The 21544-nt window shown below is 41.2% G+C and overlaps 1 protein-coding gene across 8 annotated transcripts in view; it reads left to right on the top strand.

Annotated features, from left to right (window-relative positions):
* The window catches only part of rap1gap2a (RAP1 GTPase activating protein 2a), a 95465-nt gene that overhangs the window by 17851 nt on the left and 56070 nt on the right, over positions 1–21544 (top strand). The window contains exon 1 of one of the 8 annotated variants that reach the window (XM_080459652.1): positions 20287–20389. The exons of 5 other annotated variants lie outside the window; for them this stretch is intronic. The gene's annotated coding sequence lies outside the window, so the exon portion shown is untranslated. Of the gene's footprint in view, positions 1–20286; positions 20498–21544 lie in introns of those variants that run through there. 2 more of the 8 variants (XM_080459638.1, XM_080459653.1) reach the window with 2 other exon arrangements.

Below are 21544 nucleotides of genomic sequence, written 5' to 3'. Positions count from 1 at the left end.
CAACAGCGGTAACGTGGCGATGCTATGGTCCAGTCCTCTCGCCATCCCAATCGGGCCCTTGTCATATTCACTCAAATTGAGTAAAATCCATATAATGGCTCATTTTTCGACTTGCTGGCCAGTATATCCCACTCGCTAAGAAACGCACCAATATAGAGATAATCACTGTTATTCACTTCACCTGTAAGTGATCATGATGTAAGGGCTGATAACCATCATTTGCAGATACCCCCCCACTAAAAATATAAAAATATAACTTATGACACATTTCTTTTTCAATGCATTCATCATGAGTCACATTGTAAACTCACCGCTTGTTATAAAGCCAATTTATGTCTTTTGGAGTGTTTTGTTGACTTGGTAGTTTTTGAACATGTGAACATAAAGTAGAAATAAATCCAAAATGAGAGAAGGGAGTTACAAATAGTGTAGCGGAGGACCAGAGGAACAAAAAGGCATCAGATGGATCGCTCACTTCAAAGTTTGCAGCTGCAGCTGCAGGGGCAGCAGGTGTGAGGTTTTTATCCCCCAGCTTTCTATTTTCTTCTCCTTTCCCCGGCCTGCCTACTCTGGGTTCACGATGTGCTTTTTATTCCCCCTCATCCTCCAACCAAACACAACCTCCTTCTGTCCCCGTCTCCTCTATCATTAATCCCCGCCGTCTCTCTGCTGTACCTCCGCTCATGGTTACTACAAAAGGATCTTTCCACCTTTGCCGTGCACTCAGCGCCTCATTAATAACCGCATAATCAAACCCGTGTGTCAATATAACCTGTGTGTGTGTGAGAGAGAGAGAGAGCGAGACTGTCTGACCAAACACATGCATCTGTTTAGTCTTGAAGTGGTGGTGAGGGTTGAGTGAGTATTACAAGTGGAGAGAGAGAGAGAGCGAGCTGGAAGGGGACAACATTGCACCCGATCATTTTTGCAATACTGTTTAACCATGCCGCGCAAACTGTGGTGAGTAACTACTGTCTACTACCCATGTGTGTTGCAATATAAAAATGCCATATGTTTTTCTTGCTTTTATCAGTTGCTCCTTTTGACGCTTGATGCATCATGAGAAAGATAGATTTCAGCGTCGGTCTCGTTAGAGCTGCTGTTTCAAGTGGACACAAACTAGTGAAATCATTGTGTTTTCAGCGCGGCAGTGTCGCTGATCTCACACCGTATTGCAGGGAAACTGTCTTACATCCCAGTAGGGCATGGCAAGGAATCAATCAATGTGGTGGGTAAAAAAAAAAAAAGTAGCCGTGATTGCATTGAATTCAGACCAGTGGGAAGAGTTGGAGCAGCTTCTAACAGAACAGTGTTACTTTCGGATACGAGGAGCTCCAGCCATACAGCTGTTCGTCACAGTGCCTGGCAGAGAGCAGATGATTGCTTTGGTCTGCGGTGAGGTGGATTCATGGCATGAATACAGCGGCATCAGTCTCAAGGACTAATCATTGTGTTTCCAGGGAAGCTTTGTGGTGTTTTGATCTCATAGGCAGAGGGAACGACAAAGTGAAAACAAGCCGCTTTCTCAGTAAAACCAATCTCTGTTTTCCTTAAGGCTTCAACACTGTAAGACAATAAACAAACAAACAAATTATTTGTCTGCTTGTCTCCCAGGCTCGCTTCCAGATTGTTTTACCTGCTGGACTTTCAAGCAGACCAGCTGTCTGGTTGGCTCCTCTGTCTGGACGTTAACGTTCATGTGCCAGAGCGTCTGCAGCCAGCTGCTGCTAATTAGACACTGATACTCCGCACTTTATATTTCCTTCCCCCTCTTGTTTTCTGTTCTTCTCGCCTGAACTCTCTTCTTCTCTCTTGGAATGGAGCTGAGAGCGAGCCGCTTCATGTTAGCGCAGGGGATGGGAACCTTTACTCCTTGGAGCCCCACGACCCCCAAAGACTGGCTCTGTCAAACGCCACTGGCCCCCCTCTGCAACCAAAACATTTCAGCATTTTCCCCCCCATCTTTTCTAGATTCTAGAAATTATTCTATCATGTTTCATTTTATGTATGCAAATTATATTCATAAAAGTTTGACTTCAGAGCTGACAAATTGTTGCCCACCCGGTATTGCGTCTAAGTACAGTTTACTGTTGCACTTCAGTTGAAATTAGTTTTTGGAAAAAACATGAACAATGTCTATGTAAAAGAGCAGCGTTTCAAAAAAACAAACAAACAAGCTATGTGTTGAATGGGAGGCGCCTTCTTAAAATAAAAACATACCCTCCATTCATTGTGCTCTAACCTCGTTTCTTTTTTTTAGGGGGGGGGGACCAGGTGTAAATGTTATCTGTCTCCCAACATCATGGAAAAGAGCAAATGTGTTGCTGCTATTTCTGTAGCCTGGCATTTACTTTATCTCCTGGTGCTTCTATATTGCAGCGAGTTGTGGCCACCGGACAAACATGAGATTGAATCTCTGCTGGTATCATATTTACTTTAGGTGATGGCTTATTAACGCTCGGGGCTTTGTTCTGCAGCATGAGGACGGGCAGCAATGATTAGTCACCGGGAGGCTGTGTGCCATCTTAATGAGCTGTCGGCTTTATTGTGTTGTGCTTATTGGAAGCGCTTGTTGATGTAGTGTACACAGTTACAGTCTGTTACCCAACCTAATATAAGCCCACAATGAGGATCAATGATAAGAGGACGGCAGCTTGCAGCCAGTGAGGGTGAGTGTGACTCTCAGCTGGGGTTAATGTGGAGTCCAGATTTAAAAGGAACCACATTTAGCACGGTTTCATTTCACTTTGAGAACAATGTGGCTTCGAGCCTTGCTTGTGTATTTGTTTCTCTCTGCCTCAGAGACTGTGAGAAACTTGATAGAAGCCCTGACTGCGGGGTTGGTTGCAGATGTATTTGTTCCTGTGCAATGTGGGAAGTGGTAGGACTCCACCCTTCCTCAAGAGCGCAGGGTGAGGATGTAGCACTTCCTCTCCTCTCACACCTCTAATTCCAGTGACGACAAAGCGCTGTGGGAAAATCTGTTTTTCTGTTTATCTGTTGATCTTTCTACCGTTAAAGTGTTCAAGGAAACTTAGCATATCAATATCAATGCATGCTTATTCATGAGGTGGGCCGAACCCAGTTCAAGCCAAAGAGCAATAGAATACAAAACTATGAAATTTTGACAAAAAAAACATTGAATTGAATTGAATGGAAAAGTTTATGTTGGACGTGTGGGCACAAATTAAATTATAAACAACAACCACAATAAAAAAAACAAAAAAACACAGAACAAATAAACATGACAGAGCAAAGTGCAATCACAGCTGAAGCAGGTCCAGTAGGAGGAGCTGGTATAAAAAAAAAAAGAAGTAATTTTTCAGGTACATTTATTATTGTCTAACCTTCACATTGCAGCTGATTATGATACACTGACAATAGTTTTCTCCTCGTCAGTGTATGACTGTACTTAGATGATAAAAAAATCTTGCTTTGGTGTGCGTGTGGCTATAAATACATTTAGAACAGTTTACTCGCATAAATAGAGTAATTAAAACTCCGTTTTGAGCCACAAGGGGGAGCCACCTCCACGTGTTTGTCTCAAACCGGTGAGTTGAGCGGGGAAACTTAAAACATCAGCGCGCTGCAACAGAAGCGGCTGAATTGTGGCGCGATGTTCACTAGATGGAGCAATTTCTCTCTGATTGGCCTCGTTAAATCCATGTTGACTGCAGTTCCACCTGTTACGTGTCTACCTGTTGAAGCTGAGAGGGAGAGAAGCACACCGTCACTGGTGTTCATGTGTGAAACATCATCGAGGTAAAAAACCATTGAAGAAATGCAAGCTGATGCATTGATAATCTTATTTTCATGCATTTTCTTTGTCAAGCTTGATATATATATATTTTTTTAGCTTTTTCCCACCACACACTTGGAGGAATAAGAAGCTCGACCCTAACAAGCTGGCGTCTGTCTATAGGTTACCACAGCGAGACAAGATCGCTGCATTTATTTATCCAGCCGTACGCTATGCAACGGCCTATAGGGAGCTACGGCTGTTGCCATGGTAGCAAGAACCAATGATCACCTGAGGGATGGTCCAACTATGGTTCATTACCATGGTGACTGGCCCTGGTTGTCTCGCCTCGTGGACAGACTTCATTGCCAGAGTATCAAAACAGAACCATTGGGAAGTCTGACCTGCTCTGCTGGTCGTCGCTGAAAGCGACTGCAGGACGTTTCATGCGGTGGATCAAGAGAAGACACGATGCACAATATAACAGTTATGTGGTTTTTACTTGAAGAAGTATCATTTTGTTGAAATGGCAAAAAGATTTACAGGTATGGAATGAAGGTTCATCTCTATTCAAGGATCATCATCTCACTGTTGCTGGCAGTCGTGGCAGACGAGCGGGTAAAAGCTCGGAGCAAGGTTAAAACCGATTTAATGGTTGAGGTATGTAGAGTGGTGTAGGCTGCACTCAGGTAATGCATTCAGTGGGAGGGTAAAGGACAAAGGACCTTATATTGTCTCGGTAGGAGAAGATTGGTCATCCCGCGTTTCCATCATTAAAAAGAAGTTAAACATCAATCTATTTTTTTCAAATTAACCTGACTTATTGTTTGTTTAGGTTTTTTTTTACATTTTACTTGGGTTTGTCTTATATTAACACCATCGTTTTTACCGATTGTCTTAGCCCTGCCACCTCAGTATAAAAACAGGGTGTGATAATGCATTTCAGCCGCTCATAGTTTCTCACACATTCTCAAAGTTTCTATTAACAGCTCTGCCAAAAAAACCTTCTCAAAACTGGCACTGAAAAGGAAAAGACCTCTCTAAACCTCAGCACAATCTTAAAAAGCTGTTGATTAGTGAGGGGAAAAAATAAAAATTTCAATACCAAGATCCTGTTAATAAAAGTATATATTATTATTGTCCCCCCGGCTAGCTCAGTTGGTAGCGCATGAGACGTGAGGCGTGTCCCACGCCGGGCGCCACCTTCCCGTGGGCTCACCACCTGCAGGAAGGTTCTTAAATGGTGCGATGTGATCTGGGTGACGGTGCTCAGACTGTCACCCCCGCGACCCGGAAACGGATAAGCGGAAGAAAATGAATGAATGAATGAATGAATGAATTATTGTTGTTTAGGTTCACATAGTGAATTCAAAAACTCTTAATTACACATTCAACCCATCAGCAGCATCATTATGATATTAACTTTTATTTGGACTTTTGCCTGAACGTCAGATGAATGAAACTCCAGCATTTCATGCACAATGTCCTTAAAGCCACTGAAGAGCTGGACATAATGATAAACACACTGCAGTGATGCTATGGGACGAGCGCCTCAATTTTATTAACGGTTTGTTTTGAATCTTACATTTCACTAAATATATCAGTGTGATAAAGAAGCAAAGTGGGGATCAGCGTCGATTTGGCCTTTAAAACATATAGATTTAATAGTGTCCTGGAAGACGACAAGCTGTGAGTTGGGTGAAGTCGTGACTCTTGTTTTTTATTGTCCGTATAGCAAACTGAACTTTTAGACAGGCCATGACATTTACATTATGTGTTAAGTTTTTTGACAAGATGTATCGTCATCCCCAAACATCCCTTCAACCGATGGAAGAGGGAAAAACCGTCCAAAATGTCAACGTAAAGTTGTGCATTTAGTGAAGATGTAATGACGGCCATCCCTTCAGCGTCTACGCCCGACACGCAGCCCCACATCGTCAATGACTGTGGGAATTTGCATGTTTTCTTCAGGCATGACGTCTTCATGAATCTCAGTGGAACTTTGTAAACTGAACTGAATGAACATCCTCCAAGACGGGGGGATTCCATCATTTCTTTGCCGCAGTTATTATGTTATAAATGGACTTTCAAGTGAATTGACAACGTCAGTGATTTATTGATGTATTCTATCTGAAAGCTCGGATTTTGTTTCGTTTTAATACTTTTCCGCATTTCTTTCAAACACTGTGTCAAACGGGTTGAATAGTATAATCCAACTCATCCATCCATCAATACTACTCGTCCATCTTGTAGGCCGGTCGGAGCCGATATGAGCTTACATTTGCCAAGGTGCAGGTTCGACCTGGACAAGCCGCTGGTAATGACTATTCATTTAAATGTCTCTGGTATGTGCGAGGAAATGAGTTTCTACTTGTTTGGGTTGATGTTCTTTGGGCATCGGTGGCAAATCGAAGTTTTCAGAAAGCTTCTTTTGTGTGAAGTATTTACATGAGCCTGCGCTGATAACATCAGTGTTCTTTAGCTCATATGTAAATACAATTGCGTCCATCCTATCTTCTATTTTATATCGACTACTAGGGTTTGCAAATGGTGACGGCTTATCCCATCCATTGTGAAAGGAGAGGTAGAAATATACACAGGTCTCCAGTCACCCACATGTTCACACCTCGGGACATTTTGAATTACTGAAAAATGTTTAGTGTTTCCTGGGGTACGTGGAGAAAACCCCAGCAGGCGCAGGTAGAAGCAGCAGGTTCCTCCCAGTTGAGTCAAATCAAGAACTCTCTTGTAGCGTGGCGGCCGTCCTAAATTAGGCTGCAAGTTATCAAACATATGTTGAACATTTTTTCGATTTATTGTCTGTTTGCGGTTCCCACCAGCAGTGCTTCAGGAGTTGAGCAGTTTATTGACTTTGTGTTTGGCCATTTTCTCTTTTATTATTGTTCCTTTGTGCTTCTGACTTCTGGCCTGTTGGCACAAGGTGTGATGTTGAATTAATGAAAAGAAATATGAGCGGTTCTCAACACAATCTGGGCTCCAGGCCGACATCTAATGGGCTTTATATGTTGACATGCAGAGCATGAATGCACCCTGCATTTAAGTATTTATTGCATCTCAGTCTTTTTTAAAATTTATTTTGCAAAAGATTTATCGCGATGAATATTGCACCCAGAGTCCAAAAACCAATATTTCACTGGGCTGCAATTAGTTGTGACAGAATCGGCACAGGAGTTTCCAAAAATGTCTCGACACCTTTCCAGGAGTTTATAGTTCCTCATAGGACGGCATCAAGATCTCAGTACTTGATTTTTGTTTAAAAAAGTGACAGAACTTTTTTCTCCAATACAAAGTTTTGTCTCAAACTATATTTTTAATAGCGTTTTTTTTTTTGGTTTTTTTTTAAATAAAGTGATCGATGGACTGGGAGACCTTATATTCATGTGCTTAATATTTCTCACTGTCTTGCTTAACAGTTTTACCAGAACCAAATATTTATAATTGTAATTTACTACAACATGCACGCATTTTTGCAGGTACAGTTTGACCCGGACTTCTCCTTTCAGTTCAGTATACATTTGTCTGTGTTTTGTTTGTCAGTGTACCAGTTCAGTGTGATTTCAAGTTGTACAAGCTGTAGCAGGTAGTGTGTTGATCATGTTTGGGTCATGATTCTTTGATGTGAACAGTAAAAGAAGGTGTAATCTAATATACTGTGTAAGCTTTTAATTCATCGTATTTGAATCGGCAAATTTTCCAGAATATAAATCACGCCTGAATATAAATTATGTTGAAAATTGTAAAGATGAGGAAAAAGAACATAAGTCAGACTGGTGTAATATAAGTTGCATTCATTTTTTCTATGTTCTGTCAATAATCCTTTACCAGCAGCTCTTCCTGAACATTCTGTGTTCGTGTTCCTCTGGTTGCTGTGCTTTTTACCCACAATTAGCCTTTTCTTGTTTTCATTTTCTCCAGTCCCTCACAAGTTTATTCAGACATGGTAATAATGGAGGTTTTTCTGTGGTATGGTACAGTATATATATCTTTATTTTGAACATTAAAAAAAAAAGAACATTTTAAAATTAAAAGAGAATGATACAATATGTTCGTACCAATAATGATATGAGCATAGAGAGGACAGAAAAATTGTATATAAGTACAATATTAATATTATCAATACTTGGCACAAGAATTGCACAACAACAACAATGACACAAGCACAGGGAGCGATGCTCAGAGCCACTGAAAATACACCTTCTTGGAAGCTTCTTAAACCTTGAACACTCCGTCTCTGTGTAAAAAGGGAGAAGACGCAACCTTTCAGAATTTTCTACTGTGCGAGTGCACCACGGCCGTAGTAAATAGTTCTGCTGCACATGCACAAGTAGACGGACAATAACAACAATGGCAGCCTCCAGAGTGTCATGACACCCAGTCCATACTCCCCTGGGACTCGGTGGCTTTACAGTGGAGAGTTGCTCGCAATAACAATCCGCCTTCTTCATCTCTCCATAGGAATATCCGTGTACTCGCCATTGTTGATGTCTATAGCGTATTACTCTGTGCGTGTGTGTGTGTGTGTGTGTGGTTTCAGTACTTTAACATTTGTTTAAACGACTCTGGGCAGGAACTGTTTTATTTAAAGCTTACCTATTAGTGTTAGAGACACATAAAAAAACAAACAAAAAAAACATACGGAAAACATCATTGTTGCTTTTCTGTCTTTCAGCCTGTTGCCACGAGTGTCACTGCATGTGTGCTCCGCTTGTTAAAGTGACAGTCTTGCTACTCTTGAGTCCCCCAGACAACGCAGCTGCCTCTTTGCTTTTGACAAATATTTACTTCTTTCCCTTTTCCTGATGCTACGCACACAAACACTGGCACACTCAGATGCACAGAGTAGCTGATAAGCGCACCATCTGGCCTGAGTGCTGGCTGTTAAGGGCTCATAAAACAGACCCTCACCTATTTAGAGGAGGAGAGCTCCCTGAGCGACAAGCTGCGGAGAAAGGGTAAACACACACACACACACACACACACACACACACACACACACACACACACACACACACACACACACACACACACACACACACACACACACACACACACACACACACACACACACACACACACACACACACACACACACACACACACACACACACACACACACGTAGGAGTTGAGACTGATCGGAGGTGAGAGGATCAGAGGATGTACCCGTTCTTGTGCTGTGGGTTTCTTCAGAACTGCTGCTCTCGCTGGCTCCCTTCGAGGATGAAGATGTACAGAGATTGATTCTGCAAGCATCCAAACTCACCTCATAGTTACATCAGTGTCAGTCCTGCAAAATACACATTCCTCTTCCTTAAGAGATATACCGCACGTATGTTTGTCGGCAAAGACAAAAACAGAATCATGAGCGAAGTTTGTGTCATTATAGCAATTTACAAATTTCCTCAATGAAAGTGAAATTTGGGGATATTCTCACACGAATCTGGACAAGTAAATTACCAAAGAGCCATCAAATAATTTTCTCGGAATGATTCAAATACAGTAAAATCTGAATTTGATGAAGCCATGATGAAGCACAATTTTATAATTCACTTTTAATCTGGATAGACATTAGCTGTCTTTAAATATATATAAATTTTATGAAGAAAACACACTTGAAAAATCTATAATGCTTTTTTTTTTTTTAAATGTGTTAATTCCATCCTTGAAACGTTTAGATATTTTACATTTGTGACACAAACTGGTATATTTAGATTTTTGATCTGTTTTGTCAATCAAAAAGTCAGTCATAAAATTCTTTTTAGGGCTGTTTTTCTGTTTCTTGAGATTGTGTGTCTCTAGGAAATATGAGGTGCTGTCCTCCAGTACATGAAACGTAAAATAATTCTTTTTTTTTCTGGGATGCCATCTATTTGTGTGTTAAAGAATCACTCAGTTCATTATTAAACCCAAAATAAACCTGATGTCCTTGTCGTCTCCATGTTGTTGAGTCGCTGGGAGTTCTTCCCAAAACGAATGAGTCCTGGCAGGGTTGCCGTCGATGTTTTTGAATTGTGCTACGAGGCTGCTTCTGTGGCTGATTTGTACAGAAATACTTGACATAAGCTTGTGGCAAATTATAGTCCATCTCCTTGGGCATCTGAAAGGAGGACGAGGACCCACTGAAATGAAGAGGAGAAAGAGTGAAAAGGATGCAAGTAGCCTGTGCGTGGTGTGGAGCTGTGGAAAAAAGGGATCAAGGGTGGAAGAAAAGAGCAGAGGTGACAATAACAGAGCAGTGAACAGAGATCCTTTCCTGATTGCATGAATTTTTTATTTTTTATCCTTTCTAGCTCTGTGGTGTGTACACACACACACACACACACACACAGAAATGTTCTTAATTTAAAAATAAGAAATTGAGGTCAAAAAATGATGAATGGAAGTGAAAAACAAGGGTTTTCTCTTGGGGAAAGATTTGCTGTTGATGGCGACGGGCAGACGAAAATGACAAAGAGGGCGAGGTGTGTGTGTGTGTGTGTGTGGGGTGGGGGTGGTCAGGGAGTCGTGAAAGATGTTTTTTTTTTTTTTTTTTCCCACCTCCACACTCTCACTTGTAAAAGGGTGACCTCTGTGGATAAAAGTGTGGTTTAGAAAGGGGGCACTGCTTCCTCTGTAACAGCCAGGTCATCCGCCAGCGTCCACATAAAAGCTGCCCACAGATGGTCCAGCGCCTGGCTACTGACGTCTCAGGTCCATCCAGTCATTCAGAAGCTTTTCAGAGTTTCCGATTCTTTTTTCCTCCCCCCCCCATTCACATCATCTCATCTCTCAGCACTCAAATTAGTTTTATCGACTCACCTTTTTATTTTTCTCCTAATCATAAGTGGATTTAAAAATCTATAAGGAAAACAGCATTTGGTTTGACCACTGCGCACACACACACACACACACACACACACACACACACACACACACACACACACACACTCTTGCAGCAGCGCATCTATTCTGTGTGTGCATCAGAGGCAGGGAACAAGACCCCGTCTCGCTCTGGCAGAGCTGAACTCAAACCCAATTTTCTCTCCCAACGAATAATTCATCTCCATATGAGCAACCTGCAGATACGGCCTCAGCCTGTCCTTGCCTGTTTGGCCCCTAGACCGTCACTAAGAGCACAAATAGTAATGGCTTGCTTTGATAGATCTTGTCAATTTCCCCGAGGTCACCACAATATCAAATTACTTGTGACAATAGATGAAAAGCTGAATGTACAGCGAGGTCCGCATCAACTTCTGAAAGTGTGTGTGATGATTGACACAGTGAAAAATAGTCATGGTTGTTATGGTTTCTGCACTGGTCATGAAGTGTACTATCATTGCTTTGCACGTGTTCAGTGATGATGATGATGGGAACTTTGTGTATTTTTGTCTCGTCGGAGGAAAAAGGCAGGTCTCGCGTGTGTAGTTGATGGACCATCAAGAGGTTAATATGGTAAATATCTGCTTATGCGGAGAAGACAATTTAACTGGTTTTAGTTCCAAAACTTGACTGAAATTTCATTTTTAAATTGATGCTCTAAAATGAAAACCTTTGTTAAAGCAGGTTGTCACTGAATCTGGACTCACCTGTCACCTACACAAACAGTCTGGAACCGAAGAACGTCTTCATCAGAAAATGATCCAGAGAAATAATGTTGATAATAGTATGAAGAGTGAGATCAGAGGTTTTTTTGTACAGTTTTGATAAAAACTGGTGAATGAAGGTCGTAGTCAATTTCAGGGGATTGATTAAAATATTACATGCTCTTTGATAGAATATATGGAGGACAAAATGTGCCACGATTAAATAAATAAATACACCATTGAGCAATTAATTAAATTTGTCATTAATTAAAATTGAAATAAAATGTATAAATGTGTCATTAAATGTCATTAATTCATTAAAATACCAATTAATTTAATGTAAAACATATTTAATAATGTAAACATACATAAACATAAATTTTAAACGCGATTGGTTCTCCTGATAATGTATTGATGCAGAGCTTGTGAACGGATTGTGATCCACTGCGTGGCGCCAGATGTTAATGTCTGCTCCTGACTCAGTAAAACTCCAGACTTGTCTTGTTTTCCACCCAACAGGTGTGTAACTTTTATTTCCTAAATTCTGCACGTGAGGTAAACATTCAGCGTAGTCGCGTATCCCAGGTGCCGCACACTAACATGTCCCATAAAATAAATTCATGAAGCTGTGCAACACCCGGACCATGAAATAATTAATTGAATAGTGAAATAATCAAATATGTTTGATTAATATATTAAATATGTTTTGGATAGAATTAATTGGTATTTTTAATGAATTAACGGTACATTTAATGACATATTTGTATATTTAATTCCACTTTTAATTGTTTACACATTTAATCAATGTATTTATTAATACAATAATAACAATAAATATACAGTGCATCCGGGAAGTATTGATTGTGCTTCTCACTTTCCCCCTTTTGGTGAGAAATTAAACCTTTAGAGCCTTTTTCCAAAATGGATTAAATTCATGTTTCTCCTCAGAATTCTACATCCAATAACCCATAATGACGTCTGGCTTCGAGCAGTATTGCCAATTCCTGATTTGTCTCAGGCTCCATCAGGTCTGATGTGTTGGCACAGCCATTTTCAGATCTCTCCAGAGATTTTCAATCAGATTCAAGTCTGGGCTCAGGCTGTGCCACTCAGGGTTTCACTGAGTTTTCCCGAAGCCTCCTTTGGGATCTTGGATGTGTTCTTTGGGTCGTTGTCCTGCAGAAAGATGAGCCGTGACCTCAGTCTGAGGTCAAGTGCTCTCTGGAGGAGGTTTTCATCAAAGAGGTCTCTATACAATCCTGACTTCATCTTCCCCTCTATCCTGACTAGTCTCCCAGTTTCTGCCACTAAAAAAACCTCACAGCATGATGCTGCCACCACCATGCTTCGCTCTAGGGATGATAAAAGGCCTCGTGAGGAGCCACAGCTGGTTTCTTCCAAACTGCCTGTCTGGAAGGTTCTCCTCTCTCCACAGAGAAACAGTGGAGCTTTGAGTAACCACCAGATTCTTAGTTACATCCCTGACTGAGACTCTTCTCCTGTGATCAACCTCAAAACATTATCATCTCCTCAAATGAACCCAGTCAAATCTCACCTATAAGGTTAACTGTGTGTCATTGTGTTTAACACAGATGTAAGGTCATTTTCCTTACTGCTGCTAATCTCCACTGTGTAATGGTCGCCGAGATTCTTACTGAGCCGACTGTTGATGTGGATCCTACAACTGCCTTTCTCTCATTTGCCCATGGTTGGATGGAAACCAATGATAGACATTTAATTAGATCGGTATCACTAAAACGAAATGCTGATATCTTTGTGAAACCAGTCCCGGGCGGTTATGTCGCCGTTCCATGCTCTATAAAAGATAACCTTTTGGATTGCTTTAGCTCCTGTACTGCTTGTTTCCAGCCCTAAAGATAAAAGCCTGAAGTGAATGTTTGGGGTTTGTTAAAGATTAACCATGGAACATTTTCAGTTACTGTTGATCTCGACATTAGAGGCAACCCTTATTGAAAATGTTGATGCTGCAAGTCTTTGCAATCCGTTCAAAGATTCACCGTCATGTGCCGAGTACACAAGCAAGCCTATTGTAAATACAGGTAAACCACACATTTCACAATTTCTCGTTCATAAAATATCTTGTGTGGTTTGCCTTCTTTCTAATAACATTGGATACCAATAAGCACATGAACATCCTCTGGTCTCTGAACAGTTGGGATTTCATCCAGATTGAGGTCTTGATGTCATTAATTGTCTTGAATTTTACAAAAGTAATTTGGAAAGGCAGTCTGATACTTAGCCTGTTATGTCTGGTGAAAAAGCCTGTCATTTTTCTTCATTAAATAGTCGTATGCGTATTATAGCTTCTGTGTCTGAGTGTGGATCAAACATGTCACTGCTGGTTGTTGTCCTGCAGACACATGTTCTCTTGTAAACATCTGGGGGCAAGCATGTCTCTGTTTTACATGCACTTCACCAGCTATCTTAAGGAGGACCTGTTATGTCAGAGTGAAAATAATAATAAGAATGTGATATAATTTGCTATATTTCCAATATTTTCTTAACTTTACCATTGTTAGTTGACCCGGAAACAAAGAGACGCACAAGTTCCCATTTCTGATCGCGTACCCATTGAAGGGTTAAGCTTATCGGAAAGTACTTGAATAAGACGTGCTGTTAGAGGTTTCCAGATCACTGCACCTCTCTTCAGTCTCCACTGCTAAGATATCAGTTGACAGTTGATGTCGAGGTTTATTGTTCATTGAATTGTCAGTATTTTGTGTTAATGTATGGTACAGGTGTTAACGCCAAACAGTGGCACTCGTTATTGTTGTGTCGTGTATTAACGTGTCATTTGCCATCTCCCGTCCTCTTGCCGTCACTAATGTATTTCCTAACAACTGTGAAGCAACCGGCAATCAGTTGACATCCTAGTCAACCAAGCAAACGGGGAAAAGGAGGAAATTGATTTACCTCAAATGTTACGCATGACACGGCAGTCCCAGAGGAAATGGAAAGAGGAAAAGAAAAAGTGGCAAAACAAAATAATAGTGTAATTAAAACACTGAGCAAAGAGTGCGGCTTTCCGTTGCCATGCGATGCTGCTTGTACAAAATAGTTTTTGAACAGCAGGAGTGGAAAGCTTCATTTGTCCGCTCGTGTTTTCACGCCTGTCAGGAACTCATTTGCCGTCATTTCAGCGATTAGTGACGAAAAATGGCAAAAAAAACCTGTGCACACATTCAGTGTGTGTGTGTGTGTGTGTGTGTGTGTGTGTGCGCCAGAAAAAGGAAAACAAAACATCTCCCAGAGCCAATTTACCCACACATTATAAGCAGAGATAAACAATCGCGCTGAAAATAAGCCCGAGTGTGTGAAAATAATTGTCTGACATTTCTGTCGTGGTTAAAATGACAGCAGTAAGCAGAGAGATAGTCAAGGCCAGCGTGCTTGGTGATTAACAAAGGACTGTCTGTGGTTTGACACTGTAATCAGCGCTGACAAAAGGAGCCGATATATCTCCTATTCATCACGGTTCTGTATCACTCAGAGCTCATTTCTGTCCTCCAGCTTATGCCAGCTCTTTCTCACTTGCATTTTCCCTTCATTTTCTTCTTCTTGTTTGCAGCGTGTCTCCAATTTTCTTCCTCGTTCTCAAGTCTTCACTCTTTTTTTCCTTTATTTAGTTTTTTTTTTATTGCCTGCTTGGGTTAGTTTTCGCTTTACCTTGAAATCGGCTCTTTTTTTATGCCAGTCCTCGGCTCTTTAAAAAAAAAAAAAAGAAGGATATTTTTGGTAAATTTGCTTGAGCATTACAAACAAGGAAAAGTTTAAAGACAGAAAATGAGGAGGGGAGTTTATGTAAGACATAACAAAAATCCTTTTGGGGTTTTATTGTAATACTATTTCTTGCAGAACGGTTCAGCTTCTTGCCACGTAATTATTAAATTGTTAAGATAGAATCACAAATACAAACGATAATATCATCAGAGACAATCCTGGGGAGGTTCATTTCTAGAATACATGTTGTATTCAGGTAATCCAATGTGCATGACATTATTTAAAAATAAGACAGAAGAGTGTTTTTTATGCACATACGTTAAAAACTATAAGAGCAAATAAATAAAACTGAATGCCATTGAAATTGTGATTGTCATTGGAAATGTTCAAAAAGAGCAGGTCGAAGGTGTCGGTGCCCATGTTGAAATGAAGTCTTCAAAGAAGACTTTCCAGTAGAGCCTATACTTGCGGCTACAGCGATGACCGGATAACACACAAACAAGGAGAAACCAGTATATTTTTCCATCCATCTTTTGTCTGCAACAGTTGAGAAAGTCCCACACTTGCACCTACAGACAATTCCATTCATCAAAAAGTCAAGCAGGCAGCCATAAGAGGAAACTAGAGTAGCACTACGAACAAGTACATTAATGAAAAACATGCATACTCTACGATGAAAGCCTTTAGAATTGAACCCTGAACTTCTCTCACAGTGCCAAGCACCACAGCACCTTCAGTGACGCAGGGTAATGAGCACATTTTGCAGTGACAGTGGAAGAACAGTAAAGGAGGGATCTATAGTCCTGGACATCTTGATCCTGGCTAAACAAGCCGTAATCTATATCTGGCATGTGGCGCTGACAGCTTCCAATAATGTGGAAAAGACTTCCTCTCAACTCCGTGTGTTTGCACTGGTGACCTGTACAGCGTGTACTCTGCCTCCCGTGAAGCATGCTGGGTTTGGCCCCTTGTGACCCCGAAAAGAATAAGTGGTCCAGCAAACTGAAGGGTATTTGAAGTGATATGACAATATCGAAATTGTGCCCAACATCGTTCCAAAATCTCCAGAAAATCTATAAGATTCTGTAGAGATGCAGGCTGATGTTTCTTCACACAGCCGTTACTAATTCACATAGAACTGGGTGACTGCATGTTGAATTTCGGGGCTGAAGGTCAGTTACACATGGATTCCTTCAATATTTGTTTTAAATAGAAAAGAGGTTTTCAATTTTTGCGGTGCATCTGAAAACATGCGTTGTAGTTATTTTTCTTCAAGTATGAAGATTAGATGACAGAGCATGTCTTCCAATCCAAGGGTTGGGTGTTCATTTCCTCATCTCACCTTGCCCATGCATTGACGTATCTTTGGGCAAGGCACTAAACCCCAAGTTGTTCCCAGTGGTGTGTTAAGCACTTCGCATGGCAGCTTTCATTTTTGGTGCGTTATTTGGTGAATTTGACTGATCATGGAAGGTGTGTTGACACTGCTCAATCCAGATATGTTAGGTCCAATTAACACTAATGTTTATCTAAATAAACTGAAAATCCTTAAAAAAAAAAAAAAATCCTATTGTCAAGCTCATGGCAACGTTGAAAACACAATTTCTCTTCATTTCCTTTTGCTTTGGCCTCTGGAAGCTCTCTGAAGTACCAGGGGGAAAGCCCTGCAAAAACAAACGCCACACAGAAGGACTCCCAACTGCACTCAAACGGACAATATCGCTGCTGTGATTCAAGAAGGCTCGCCTTACTCGCTATGTGAGAATTCATATTCTGATTTCACAGTGTAACATGCTGTGAACAGCAAAGTTATAGGCAATCACCCACGGTAGAAAAACAGAAGTGACGCAACAACTCGATAGAATCTGCCTCGATATCCACTTGGTTCTGTGTTTGAATATCGCAATCGCATTAGTCTTATGACTACATCATCATTCTCGTCACATTTGTCTCTCCTGCCTGATACTGCATGCAGCGTCCATCCATCGTGTTTGTGCTCGTCCTGGCTGGGTTTGTCGGTGTCTGGTCTCCAGATAGGCTGCGACATAAACGGTCCTGCTGATGGCTCATTCATCAGACTCCACTTCGGACGCTCGCAGGGCAAGAGAGCAGTTTGTAATAGCCGGTTGGGCTGTCATACCTATGTGGGTGTGTGTGTGTGTGTGTGTGTGTGTGTGTGTGTGTGTGTGTGTGTGTGTGTGTGTGTGTGTGTGTCCCCTTTGAAAACACCTTGTTCTCCTCTGCATCTTTGTTCTGCTCTGATTCACACAGACCTGTTCACTGGTCTTGCCACTGCTTCTTCACACACATACACAGAACATACAAAGCTCTGTTGCTATTTCCCCCTTATAGATTATCACTCATATTTCCCTCAGCTGGAACGCTGGGGGGGGGGGAAGCACAGTCCTATTTCACTTTGCATGATATAAATTACAACTCAGCCTTTTCCCAGTGTGCACGCTCTTCATTGTCCGCCATTATCAATGAAGGCCACCAGCGCTTCAGGTGAATAAGTTAATGCCAACAAGCAACCTCTGACAAAGTCATGCGGTACAGATAATCCCACTGCTGCTGCAGTGAACAAATATTGTTCATACACTGCTCAACACTCCAGTCACATACATGCTCTCTCGGAGAATAAAATGGAAAACAGTTGCTGCCATAACAGAAACGTGACTCCTCTAAGTTCTACAAAATTATTGAATCATGACATTTGAGGCATTCATGCTTATACTCTGGTTATAATAATTTCACATAAATCACCGTTGCAGAACAGCAGTGTTTTGCGAAACAGCCGTAATCAGTGTGGTAGTCAGTAACTGGAAGCTTTTACACTTTGTGTTTAACACCTGGTGGTTGATGCATGCATATTACCCCTCCCCCCCCTCCAAAAAACCCCAAAACAAAACATAATCACAACAATCCTCTCTTTCACAACACTTTCATTACACATGGATTACACCAGCAATTTCCCTGCAGTGATGATAATGTCGACTAGCAGGTATTTTCTACAAAACACCACAGCGCCACTCGTCACACTTCATGCTGAGTGGTTCCGAGTAAGAACTGCGTCGTCCAATCAAACATAACGCACAAACGACTGCTGCATCTGTTGGTGTGGTGGTTAGCGTCCTCTTCACAGTGAGAAGAGACCCGGTTCGATTCTACACTTGGGGGGCTGTTATGCACTAATCAATCAAAATACATGTTTTGGAAGTTCATAGGAAAAGCCAACAGCGTAGGTGAAGTTACTTGGAAATAGTAATTAGTTCCTGATTACTTCCCTCAGAAAATAATCCAGTTACTTCACTGATTACTTATTTTCAAAAGTAACTACTTCAGTAATTTTCATTACTTTTCAAAAACATGATGCACAGCCTGTATACGCTGTGAAGCAATAGACCTTTCAGCCTCGTTCTCGTCGCTCCGCAGATTCCATCATATAAAACTGAATCAAATGAAACTCTCTTTTTATTTAAACTTGTTTTATTTAAACTTCATTTCAATCCTTTAACTTTATGCACGTTGCATCAAGCAGCAGTTAAACTAAGCATTCTCTGACTCGACGCAAATTGTTGAACCTATTTTTGTTTTGCACATTCCACCATATTTCACATTCCGGGTCTCGTCCGGGGTTTTCTCACTCAGTTTCACCTTCCCGTGCCAGCTTTCTTGCGGCTTGCTCACATTTGAGGGGGAATTTTTCACTGTGGATGAAGTTTTCTTCCAACACAGTCGGCGCTTATGTGTTTTCCACCTTTTACTGAGTCGAACTCAAAGTTTGTACTTTTGAGCTTTGAACGCCGCAGGTCCTGCTCTCCCCTGCGCTCCATGTTGATCACTGCACTGTTGTTCACACTGGCGTCGTGCTGCTGATATGTCATTGTTACAAGACAGTCTCAAAAAAAAAGAAGTAATCAGATTACAGTAAGCTATTAATTCTAACATGTTACTGCCCATTCTTGGTTGGATGTATGGGAGAACCTGCAGCAGAAGGTTGTACATTTTCTGTTTCCTGAATGAATGGGGTGGCGGATGGTGTGTTTCATGAAGAAGTTAGACTTGCAAAAGAATTATTACCGTCACGTGTCGCCCTTCTCTTTACTTCTAAAGGCAAACGTAAAGAATCTCCACAAGGTTTGTCAGAGTAACAGTTTGCTAAACCGATTTTAATCCGACCCTCAGCGGCCTGTCAAACACATGATCCTGCTGCTGTCCTTTGACAAATGTTGCTCGTGCTGCACTTTGTGTGTGGACGCCAGCTAATTTGTTCTTCTGATATACAGTAAATGCTGTCCCGGTTTATTGTCTGCGACAGGCAATAAAAACCCGCTGGTAACCAGGAAATGTTGATATGTCCCAGCCCTCTTTGCTATCCCATTTTCTTCATAGCATTTCCAGTGTTACGCAACATGGACATATTGGATATTGTATTTGCAGATTTAGATTTGTGAACTTATAAAAGCAATGACTGTACAAATGTGTCCCCCAACATAGATACAGTTGAGTTTAATGTAGTCACGTTTGTGTGTCTGAAGCTTTGACAGGCCTTGTGCACTTAAACTGTGAGTCAAACATATGAGCCACAGATTTGTTCTGTGTGAAGCAGCCATCAACAGCTGAGATTTAATGATCTGATGTTTCGTCTGTCACTCCTGAAGGTAAGCTGTGTGTGTCTTTGTGTGGGCATGCGTGTGCGCGTGTATGTGTGTGTGTGTGCGTGTGTTGACCGTCACACGCCACACTTTCTATCCCTCACCTCCTCCTCTCTCCTCCCTCTCCTCCATCTGTCGCCTCCTGACAAACACATGGTGTCTTGTTTGGTCGACTCAGCAAGGCCCCCGGCTCGGTGCCCTGCGTGCACACACACGCACACACACACACACACACACACACACACACACACACACACACACACACACACACACACACACACACACACACACACACACACACACACACACACACACACGCACACACTGATCATCTCTCATACTTTCTTGTGTAGGATAAGAAGAATGAGGCAGCGGGTGTAGAGGTGTAGAGGTGTAGAGGTGTGTGTATCACAGAGATCAGAGTCATTGGACACGTACAGTAATTCACAAGCAGGTCAAGTCCAAAAGTGGAACGGCGACGCTCAGTAATGATATTTTAAACTGCAGCTCACTGACTCAGGGCTGTTTTGCAGGTTCAGCCTATGTGCCCTGAAATCATGCCAGAGTATTACCTTAATCCGGTGAGACGTGTGGAGAGGAAACAGCAGAATGGTGGGAGATAAGAGAGACAGAGAGCAGCTAAGACTAATGAGAGGAACAAACTGGCATAAAGGTCTGTAGAAAACCGTCTCAAGTGGAGGCAATGAGACAAAAGAGAGTGGTTTTACAGTCTGGATGCATGATGACAGGATAAACAGCTTCGTTATGAATGTAAACTTCTGTGAGTACATCCTTGAATTGGTTATGAAACAATCTGATCACTTTGTGAGTCATTTTCTGTTTTATTTTGACGTGTGTTACTGTTCGAAACTCAAAGCTATATCTTTGATTCTTCTATATCAAAGTGACACGAACCAGTTTCCAACATTGGACAATATCTTGAAATTGTAATGTCAGGTATAAGAACATGATGTCTTTGTACATGTTAATGAGCGTCAGGTATTTGGAAAAGTGTTTTCTCTTTGAACCTCAAATCAATTACTTTGTAATGATGGGAGCAATTTTCATAAAAAAAAAAAAACATCTGTAATCGATATCAATCACGCTCTCTTTATGTTTCATATTTTTGTGCAGGTTGGTGCAATTCAAAGTGCTTTACAGGTGGCAAAACAAGATAGTGAAAATAGTGAGGCAACAAATCCTGTATCATTACAACTGTAGTCTACTGCGCTTTTCTACTGTTCAATGAATATTTAGCAGGTTAGATATTATGTTTACTGAGATTTACAATGTTTTGCTGTGCTCTTATAAGCTCTTTCTCACCCATGTGTTGTCAGATTCAGGCAACAAAAACACCTTGTTAATTTCAGATCAGACAAAGTTAAGTTAGTTAAAGTTAAATGGGAAAATCCATGTTGCTTTTTGCTGTTAAATTCAAGGCCATCGCCCTGTGTTTGTGTGATTAATTATTTGTAGTATTATGTATTTCATGCAGTACGGTGTGCTTGTTTGGTATGTTGATGTGTTTGTACTGGCGTACACTCACCGTGCTCAAGTTTGTTGGTCATGTCTTCCATGTTGCGTGTCACACTGTAACAATGTACCAATTTTTTACTTAAATGATACTTGAAACATGCTGCACATGTGTCAACCTTTGCACTAAGATTCCGATTAGGAGCCTGTCACTGTCCTGCTCTTAAGGGGAATAATCACTATTTCACCGAGAATCCTTGACAGAAAAAGAGGAAAAACAAGACCTTGTGTTCGGTCTGATTGAATTTCACACAGCAGGTTCTATCAACATGTCATTTCACACCTGACTATAACG

Source organism: Lipophrys pholis, assembly GCF_963383615.2.
Source record: "Lipophrys pholis genome assembly, chromosome: 3".
In the NCBI taxonomy this organism is placed as follows: domain Eukaryota; kingdom Metazoa; phylum Chordata; class Actinopteri; order Blenniiformes; family Blenniidae; genus Lipophrys; species Lipophrys pholis.
The sequence above is the reverse complement of the archived record's forward strand: the minus strand, read 5'-3'. Positions and strand labels throughout refer to the sequence as shown.